We start from the raw sequence: 10,736 nt of genomic DNA, 5'->3' as shown, positions 1-10,736 counted from the left end.
AGCCATCTCCTGCTGTTGACAATCAGACTGACCTACTCTTTGCCAAAAAATCCCATCTGCTCTGTATCCTCAGTATCTTCACACCCTGATGGCACATTTGTCTTTCAGAATAAAGGCAAAAACATCTCTTTTAATCACCCTGTTTATGATTTATAAATGAATTGGATTCAACTGGATAAGTTTTCTAAGTATTATTAACTGATGTAATAGAAAAATATGATTGTCAGATTATAAGACATTGTCTTTGCTATGGGCAACCAGTATATTTTAAAAACTTTCTTGCTGTTTTTGGAAGGAGGCTAGGGAGAATTTTTTTGGGGGGGAGAGGAATTTTGGGGGCCTGGAGCATGATAGTAGAAAAGAACCTAAGTTGGAAGTGAGAGAGTTTTGCAGACACCTACCATGGCGAAACGAGACATTTTGCCCATGTGTCAAAAACTGTTCTGTAAACCATTAACTCCTCAATAAAAGGAAAACAAAAACTTTCTTGCTACTTTATAAAGGGTATACAGAAGTAAATCTAGTCTTACTTTTTTATTGGAGTGCTTAATGGTTTACTGTTGGTACATGTGTAAAATTTCTGTTTTCTGCAAATCACTCTTACTCCCATTGGACAAAAAAAAAAAAAAAAAAAAAAGAAAGAAAGAAAGAAAGAACGAAAAAAGCCAAAACAACAACAACAACAAAAACCACTCTCACTTCCAGCCTAGTTCCTCTTCCACCATCGTGCCCCAGGACCTGAAAGTTTTCCACACCTACCCCTTACCACAGTCTTTTAATTTGGTGCAGTTCACCAAGCCCAATCTAAATTCTACTTTGTTTCCTGTTTTTGTTCTTATTTCTCAACTTATGTCCATGAGTGAGATCATACCATATCCATCCTTTTCTTTCTGGCTTAAATCACTTAACATGATTCCATCAAGCAAATATGAGGTAAGATGAAGAAGGTGAATACATCATTCTTAATAGCTAAATAGTATTCCATTATATATATATACACTAAAATTTCTTAGCCTGTTGTTAGACACCCACGTTGTTTCCAGGTTTTGGCTATTACAAATTGTGCTGCTATGAACATAAGTATACACAACATTTTTTTTTTTTTTGGATGGATGTGTTTGGTTCCTTAGGATATATCCCTAGGAGAGAAATTGCTGGGTCATAGCAAGAAGCTTTTGGAAATCATCAGGCAATACAGTAAGGTGTCAGGCTATAAAATTAACATTCAAAAGTCAGTGGCATTCCTCTATGCAAACACTAAGTTAGAAGAAATTGAAATCCAGAAATCAATTCCTTTTACTATAGCAACAAAAACAATAAAATATCTAGGAGTAAATCTAACCAAGGAAGTGAAAGACTTGTATACTGAAAATTATGAGTCACTACTCAAAGAAATTGAAAAAGACACAAAGAAGTGGAAAGATAGTCCATGTTCATGGGTTGGAAGAATTAACATCATCAAAATGAATATATTACCCAGAGCCATCTACAAATTTAATGTTATCCCCATCAAGATCCCAAGTACATTTTTTAGGAGAATAGAAAAAATGCTACAAATGTTTATCTGGAACCAGAAAAGACCTAGAATTGCCAAAACAATCTTGAGAAAAAAGAACAGAACCGGAGGCATCACACTCCCAGATTTCAAACTGTATTATAGTGCCTTTGTCATCAAAACTGCTTGGTACTGGAACATGAGTAGACACACTGACCAGTGGAATAGAATTGAGAGCCCAGAAATGAGGCCCCACACCTATGAACATCTAATCTTTGACAAAGGGGCCCAGACTATTAAATGGGGAAAGCAGATTCTTTTTAACAAATGGTGTTGGAAACAATGGGTTGAAACATGCAGGAGAAGGAAACTGAATCACTGTATTTCATCAAATACAAAAGTAAATTCCAAGTGGATCAAGGACTTGGATGTTAGACCACAAACTATCAAATACTTAGAGGAAAATATTGGCAGAACTCTTTTCTGCATAAATTTTAAAGACATTTTCAATGAGACGAATCCAATTACAAAGAAGACTAAGGCAAGTATAAACCTATGGGACTACATCAAATTGAAAAGCTTCTTCACAGCAAAAGAAACCACTGCCCAAACCAAGAGACCCCTCACAGAATGGGAGAAGATCTTTACATGCCATACATCAGATAAGAGTTTAATAACCAACATATATAAAGAGCTTGCCAGACTCAACAACAAGACAACAAATAACCCCATCTAAAAATGGGGGGAGGACTTGGACAGAATATTCACCACAGAAGAGATCCAAAAGGTCCAGAAACACATGAAAAAATGCTCCAAGTCTCTGATTGTCAGAGAAATGCAAATCAAGACAACAATGAGATATCACTTCACTCCTGTGAGAATGTCATACATCAGAAAAGGTAACAGCAGCAAATGCTGGAGAGGGTGTGGGGTCAAAGGAACCCTCCTACACTGCTGGTGGGAATGTCAATTGTCCAACCTCTGTGGAGAACAGTCTGGAGAACTCTCCGAAGGCTAGAAATGGACCCACCCTATGACCCTGCAATTCCTCTCCTGGGGATATATCCTAAGGAACCCAACACATCCATCCCAAAAGATCTGTGTACACACACATATGTTCTTGGCAGCACAATTTGTAATAGCCAAAACCTGGAAACAACCCAGGTGTCCAACAACAGATGAGTGGCTGAGCAAGTTGTGGTATATATACACAATGGAATACTACTCAGCTGTAAAAAATGGCACTGTTTTCAGCCGATCTTGGATGGATCTTGAAAAAATCATGTCGAGTAAAATAAGTCAGAAACAGAAGGATGAATATGGGATGATCTCACTCTCAGGCCAAAGTTGAAAAACAAGATCAGAAAAGAAAACACAAGTAGAACCTGAAATGTAATTGGTATATCGCACCAAAGTAAAAGACTCTGGGGTGGAGGTGGGGGTGGGTGGGTGGGGAGAATACAGGTCCAAGAAGGATTCAGAGGACCTAGTGGGGGTTGTATTGTTATATGGGAAATTGGGGAATGTTATGCATGTACAAACTATTGTACTTACTGTTGAATGTAAAACATTAATTCCCCAATAAAAAGAAAAAAGAAAAGAAAAGAAAAAAAAAGAAATTGCTGGGTCATTAGGAAGGTCCATTTCTAGCCTACTGAGAGTTCTCCAGACTGCTCTCCACAGGGGCTGGACCAAGTAAATCTACTTTAATACTGTTATTATGCTATAGTTTTGGAGGTACTACAAATGAACAAAAATTTATTAATCGAGCTACGTATTATATTGTCAAGTACATTGGCAAAAGTTAACAGGTATTAGAATGTGTAAAAGAGGGAAGAGTTCCACTGGATTCAGAGAAATTAAATGTTCATTTATTTGAGTCTAGTAGTTCCTGGGAGTCTTTTATTTTGATCTGTAATGAAAAGAAAATCTAGGGGGCCGGGTGGTGGCGCACCTGGTTGAGTGCACCATATTATAATGTGCAAGGACCTGGGTTCAAGCCCCCAGTCCCCACCTGCAGGGGGAAAGCTTTGTGAGTGGTGAAGTAGGGCTGCAGGTGTCTGTCTGTCTCTCTCCTTCTCTATCTCCCCTTCTCTCTTGATTTATGGTTGTCTCTATCCAATAAAGATAATTTAAAAAAAAGAAAATTAAAAAAAATTCTACTAAAATTTCTCATCACTGAAAATCAAATAGAAAAATTCTTCTATAATAATCGTAGATAATCTGATCATTAAACTATAGATAATTTCTAATTTATATTATCTGTTTGCTTTAAACTCTGATAAGTTTGAAAAAATGAAGTACAAATTAGAACAGTGACTTCTGAATTGGTTACTGTCAGATTAAAAATAGGATTCCTAATGCCACTGAATACTACAATTTTTTTTAGTGTTCATAATAGTGCTGTCTGGAAAAACAAAAAAAAATGATACAAGCCCAAATAGATAGCAACAGGAGAAAAATTAACTTAACCAAGTACTTGGCCTATGAATAAATTTTAGAATAATTTAAATAGAAAGGAAACATAGAATAATAATAAACATAATATTAAATGGAAAGACAGTTTATAAAAGTATACATGCTTTCCAACAACATGAATACTACTTAGCTATTAAAAATGGTGAATTCGGGAGTCGGGCAATAGCGCAGTGGGTTAAGTGCAGGTGGCACAAAGCGCAAAGACCAGCCCAAGGATCCTGGTTCAAGCCCTCAGCTCCCCACTTGCAGGGGAGTTGCTTCACAGGTGGTGAAGCAGGTCTGCAGGTGTCTATCTTTCTCTCCCCCTCTGTCTTCCCCTCCTCTCTCCATTTCTCTCTATCCTAACAACGACATCAATAACAACAACAATAATAACTAAAACAATAGTAAAAAAACAACAAGGGCAACAAAAGGGAAAATAAATAAATATAAAAAATAAAAATAAAATAAAATAAAAATAGTGAATTAACCTTATTCACCTCATCTTGGATGAAGCTTGAAACAATCATATTAAATGAAATAAGTCAGAAATAGAAGGATGAATATAGGATGATCTCACCCATAGACAGAAGTAGCGCAGCAGGTTAAGTGCACGTGGTGCAAAACGCAAGGACCAGCTTAAGGATCCGGGTTCGATCCCCCGGCTCCCCATCTGCAGGAGAGTCACTTCACAGGCAGTGAAGCAGGTCTGCAGGTGTCTGTCTTTCTCTCCCCCTCTCTGTCTTCCCCTCCTCTCTCCATTTCTCTCTGTCCTATCCAATGACGATATTAATAACAACAACAATAATAACTACAACTACAGTAATAACTACAACAACAATAAAAAGATGACAAGGACATCAAAAGGGAAAAAATAAATAAAATTAAAAAAAAAAACAGTAGCTTGTACATGTGTAACATTTCTCAGTTTCAACCCCCTCTAGGTCCTCCTCTGCCATCATGTTCCAGGACATGAATCCTGCCCTCCATCCCAGAGTTTTTTACTTTGAGAAGACAGAGAGGGGGAAAGAAATACACCTGCAGACCTGTTTCACCATTTGTGAAGTGACTCCCCTGCAGGTGGGGAGCTGGGGAACCAGGACCGGTTCTTGGGCTTTGTGCCATGTGCCCCTTAACCTGTTGTGCTACCACCTGACTCCCCTGAGTGTGGGTGATGGCAGCGGGGATGGGGAGGGGAGTGTTTTGCTGACACCTATCATGCTTGTATCTTTGTGTGAACAATTGTATTGTAAACCACTAACCACCCAATGAAGTCGGAAAACATTTTACAAAATAAAAATAATAATTACCTTTGTGAGGTGAAAAGCCCAACCAATATTCAGGGTCATAAAAGCACTATGCCAATGACATGCTCATTTTTTCCCCCTTACCAATGCTAACTTTAGATAAATAGAACATCTTTCACCAGATGTTTCATGTTAGATTTTGTGGATTTGGCAAGGAATCAATACCTTCTTTGCTGTTTTGTTCATAAGTCCTAGATATTTTTTTTAAATAACCTTTTAGATATTTATTTATTTATTTCCTTTTGTTGCCCTTGTTTTATTGTTGTAGCTACTACTGTTGTTACTGATGTCGTCGTCGTTGGATAGGACAGAGTGAAATGGAGCAAGGAGGGGAAGACAGAGAGGGGGAGAGAAAAATAAGACACCTGCAGACCTGCTTCACCACTTGTGAAGTGACTCCCCTGCAGGTGGGGAGCCGGGGGCTGGAACCGGGATCCTTATGCCAGTCCTTGTGCTTTGCACCACCTGCGCTTAACCTGATGCGCTACCGCCAGACTCCCAAGTCCTAGATCTTATTCTCTGCAGCCATCTTGAGGAAGAGGGAGCTTTGAACATTTTGATAGTTCTCTTGGCTGGTTTATCAAATTATTAGGGAGCAAAAGAAATACCTGTACGCACGTAGTAGAGCACACACTTTACCATGCATGAGAACCTGGGTTTGAACCCCTGGCCACCGTATTGGAATACCTGCACTGGCGGAGTCTTGTGAGCAGTGGAGAAGTGCTGTGGTATCTCTTCCCTCTCTGTCTCCTCTACCAACTTCTACTTATTTAAAAAAGTGCCTACAGGGGCCAGGCGGTGGTGCATCTGGTTGAGCACACATGTGCCAATGCACAAGAACCCGGGTTCAAGCCACAGGCCCCCACCTGCAGGGGGAAAGCTTCATGGGTGGTGAAGCAGGGCGGCAGGTCTTTCTCTCTTTCCCTCTCTATCTCCCCCTTCCTTTTCAATTTCTGGCTCTCTCTATCCAATAAATAAAGATAATAAAAAATCTTTTTAACAGAGTGTCTACTGCTTCTGATATCATCAGATTCATCTTGATTCATCAGAGTGTGAGGCAAGTATTCAAATAAACATGATGTAGATTCATAAGAGAAAAGGTTAAAGAGCAGCAGAGATGACTAGGTTTAAAAATATTTTTAATGAGAGAGATAAAGGTAGTGTTAGGGAGAGGAAGGCTATAGCACTGATCAGCTCTGGCTTATTGTACCTGGGAGCTGGGAACCTCATGCCTGAAAGCCATTTGTATCACCAGTATGCTGTCTCCCCATGCCTCCTGTGCTTATCCTTTTTTTTTTTTTTTATAAAAAGGAAACATTAACTAAATGATAGAACAAGAAGGGTACAACTTCATACAATTCCCACCACCAGAACTCTGTATCCCATCTCCTCCCCTGATAGCTTTCCTATTCTTTAACCCTCTCGGAGTATGGACCCAAGGTCCTTGTGGGATGCAGAAGGTTGAAGGTCTGGCTTCTGTCATTGCTTCCCTGCTGAACATGGGCATTGATAGGTCAATCCATACTCCCAGTCTTTCTTTCTCTTTCCCTGTTGGAGAAGGGCTCTGGGGAAGCAGAGCTCCAGGACACATTAGTGGGGTTGTCTGTCCAGGGAAGTCTGGTTGGAATCCTGCTAGCATTTGGAACCTGGTGGTTGAAAAGAGAGTTAACTTACAAAGCCAAACAAATTGTTGACCAATCATGGACCTAAAGGCTGGAACAGTTCAGGTGAAGAGTTGGGGGGGGGGGTTTTCCTGTCTTGTAGATAGCTAGTAGGCATATTTTGGTTATATTCCAAAGGGCCTGTGGCTATACTAGTGGGTTTTTTGTTTGTTTTTTTGCCTGAGCCTGAAATCTGATATGCAGGTGGATCCTAATTATTGTCTGAGGAGATGATGTCATGGCTGCATAAAGGACCGGAAAGCTGGATCAGGGAAGAGAGTAGCTCCCAAATATGGGAAAGGGGTATAAAGATTGTCTGGTAACAATGGAGAGAGGGATTTATTCAAGGTCTAGGCCCATCATGTCTGTTTGGGAATCTCAGGACTCCCAGACTAGGGCCTCACTTCTGCGCTTATCTTTAAGGCAGTAGTTCTCAAATACTCTTGATAATTCAATGTGATTTATAGAATATGTTCTATCATATTTTTCTATTAGAAATTAAAACTGGAGTCAGGAGATAGCTCACCTGATAAAACACACAGTTTATCATGCATGAGAACCTGGGTTTGAACCCCTGGCCACCATATTGGAACACCTGCACTGGGGGAGCTTTGTGAATAGTGGAGAAATGCTGTGATAGCTCTTCTTCTCTCTCTGTCTCCTCTTCCGTATTCTACATAAAGAAGTGTTTACTGCTTCTGAAATCACGCATGTGTGGAGTTCCAGTGATAATTCTGCTAGGAGAAAAAGCTAAATAAAAAGTCATTTAAAATAATTATAAATATATCATGCATTAATATAAATTACCTTTTCTGTGGAGATGGGCCTTGCAAAGTGTGATTTCATTGCTCTTGGGACACTTTTTCATTCAGAATGAATGACTGACCAAGTGATGCCCCAGCACTGGAGTCTTCTCTGGTGCTCTGGCATTTCCACATTCCCATGGAATGAGGGGCTTGAACCTGAGACGCACACATGGTAAGGCGTGTACATTACCTGGTAAGCTATCTTTCTGACACCTAAGTGATGTGTTTTTTAAGACATCCTTCTTAAATATTTATTTGAGACAGAGAAATCGGGAGGGAAGAGGGAGAGAAGAGAGACCTGCAGGAGTGTTTCACCACTTATGAAGCTGTCCCCCCCCCCCCACGCTCCCCTCCCTCCCTCCCCTGACAGCTGGGGGACCACGGGCTTGACCACGGGTTCTTGTGTCTTGTAATAGGTGTGCTCTACTGGATGAATCACTGCATAGCCCCTGGAATCAACTATTTATAATATTTTCACTCTGCAGCTTTGGGAAAAACTCCCTTCCTTGGTTTGTATTTGTCTTGGCTTCCTGGTGTGTGCAGTTCCTATTGTAAAAATGTATTCAAAGCTTCATTTCATACTAACATAGTAACTCCAGAAGATTAGTTAGAAGACTCCAAATGTAACTGAATTTAAGTTTAAGTGATGCATTGTTTTTTATTCATAAGATGGAAATATTGACAAGACCATAGGATAAGAAGGGTACAACTCCACACAATTCCCACCACCAGAACTCCGTATCCCAACCCCTCCCTTGAAAGCTTTCCTCTATTTTTTATCCCTCTGCAAGTATGGACCCGGGATCATTATGGGGTGAAGGTGGGAGGTTTGGCTACTGTAATTGCTTCCCCACTGAACCTGGGCACTGGCAGGTTAATCTATACTCCCAGTCTGTCTTTCTCTAGTGGGGCAGGGGTCTCGGGAGGCAGGGCTCCAGGACATATTGGTCTGCCTAGGGAAGTCCAGTTAGCATCATGGTAGCATCTGGAGCCTGGTGGCTGAAAAAAAGAGTTAACATATAAAGCCAAACACATTGTTGACAAATCATGAACCTAAAGGCTGGAATATTGCAGATGAAGATTTGGGGGCCTTTGTTTTGGAAAAAACTAGTAGGTCTATCTTAGGTATATTTCAAGGGTCCCATGATTTTACTAGTTTTTCCTGAGCCTGACATTGAGTATGCAGGTGGACTCAAGTTATTGTCTGGGGAAGACGGTGTCAGAGTTGGAAAAAGGACTAGAAAGCTGAATCAGGGAAGAAAGTAGCTCCCAAATATGAGAAAAGTATATGCATATTGTTAACTGTAAACCCCATCAATTTGATCTGGGGCCCATATTCAGCACAGGAGCCTATGTGACCTCTGCACCCCTGTAGGTCTGAGCTCACATTCTGTGGTCACAGCTAGGAACACTCCAGGCTGCACTAATTTTCCTTGACTGATAGGTAGAGTATGTTATCTTGGCGAATGGAACATTTTCTACCATTATTGACCCACACTGAGGGCAAGGTCCTATAGGGGCCCACAAAGGGGTCCATTTTCCTAATGGAAAAGACCAGTGACAGTGGTGAGAGGGATCTGTTAGAGGTCTAGGCCCATCATGTCTATGTGGGAGTCCCAGGACTTCCTGATTAGGGCCCCAGGTGATGGGGTGGACTGATAGGACTAAAAAGCCATCATTAAAGTATGCCAGTCTCTTGCCCTTATTCAGCTTTTGTAGTCCTTACTTTTTCTGACAAGGTTAGCTTTGGAGTGATTTGAGGAACGAGTAACAGGAGGTAGGTGAGGAGGGTATCAAGGTCTAAGTAGAAATTATTTCATCAAGTACTTTATGGTGTCATTTTTGGTCTTTCTACTTGCTTGCTACATTTATTGACCCACTGAAAACTATAGTGCACTTTTGCTTTAAGGTGTATGTCTTCCCCTAACTTATGATATATATATATCATGGGCCCTGGTCCATATCTAGGTTTTGAGGTTTGTTAAGGGGTGTAGCACCTGAACTAGAATTAAGGAGTCCTATGAGCTAGGAAAGGTCTCACCAGAGTAATGAAGCTGAAGGGTTGACATTCCAAGCCTGACGTCTCTGGACATGGTCCAAAGTGAAACATGCTGAGGTGGTACTGGTTGCATTGACTGGGTTAGGATCAGCAGATGCTGTATCAGTTGGTATGAATTGAGAGAAGCCTGCAGGAAAGTGAGCCCCACCCTAGAGGTTCCAGTACTGGGAGAAATGAGCTTTATAGAGGAAGGAGAAGGTTTCTGCTGTCCTAGGGTTTAAGAAGGCAATAGATAATTATTGCTATAACCAAATTATTTGGCAATTGGATTAATTTTGAAAATCCCATTGTCAGGATTTGTTGTATCATACAAGACCTTACCATAATTTATGTCCTCTTATGCTACTTACATATAGCTGTTATCTTATAAAGTAACATTATCAGTTGCTTCTGTTCTCCCTGGTCTAAGATTTTAGGAGAGTTAATATTTCAAAAAACAAGTCATTATTAGAAATGTATTAACAATTTGAGCCCACTGTTAGAATTCAATCTAATTACTGATTTGAAGTTTTAAGTGCTTAGATAGATTGAAGGAACATATACTCAGTTTATGGTCTATGCATCAAAAAGTTTGAGACATTCAATCCATTTTCTCCCTTTCATATTAATTAAATAGTGATTTATGAGACTATACATTAATAGGAGTATATATTAACACCATTCCCACCACCAAAGGTCTGTGTCCCCCCCCCCAGTGAAGCTGAACATCTACCCTCACACTCCACCCAGAGATTTTTACTTTGATCCCCTACTCCACATGATGTATTTTTATAATAAAATATTTACCAGAAATTTTTGAGACAAATGGCAATTGCTTTAATTTATTCAAACTGCTTTAATGGTGGGCTTGAGAGGGGAAAAATCTTGTATTCTTCTCTCTACTGTGCATTCAATCTGCTTGACATACTTTGATGGAAGCTTATGAAGAATGTCTGGTCTTCAAACAGTGGC

This window comes from Erinaceus europaeus, chromosome 5 (genome assembly GCF_950295315.1).
Source record: "Erinaceus europaeus chromosome 5, mEriEur2.1, whole genome shotgun sequence".
Classification (NCBI taxonomy): domain Eukaryota; kingdom Metazoa; phylum Chordata; class Mammalia; order Eulipotyphla; family Erinaceidae; genus Erinaceus; species Erinaceus europaeus.
The sequence above is the reverse complement of the archived record's forward strand: the minus strand, read 5'-3'. Positions refer to the sequence as shown.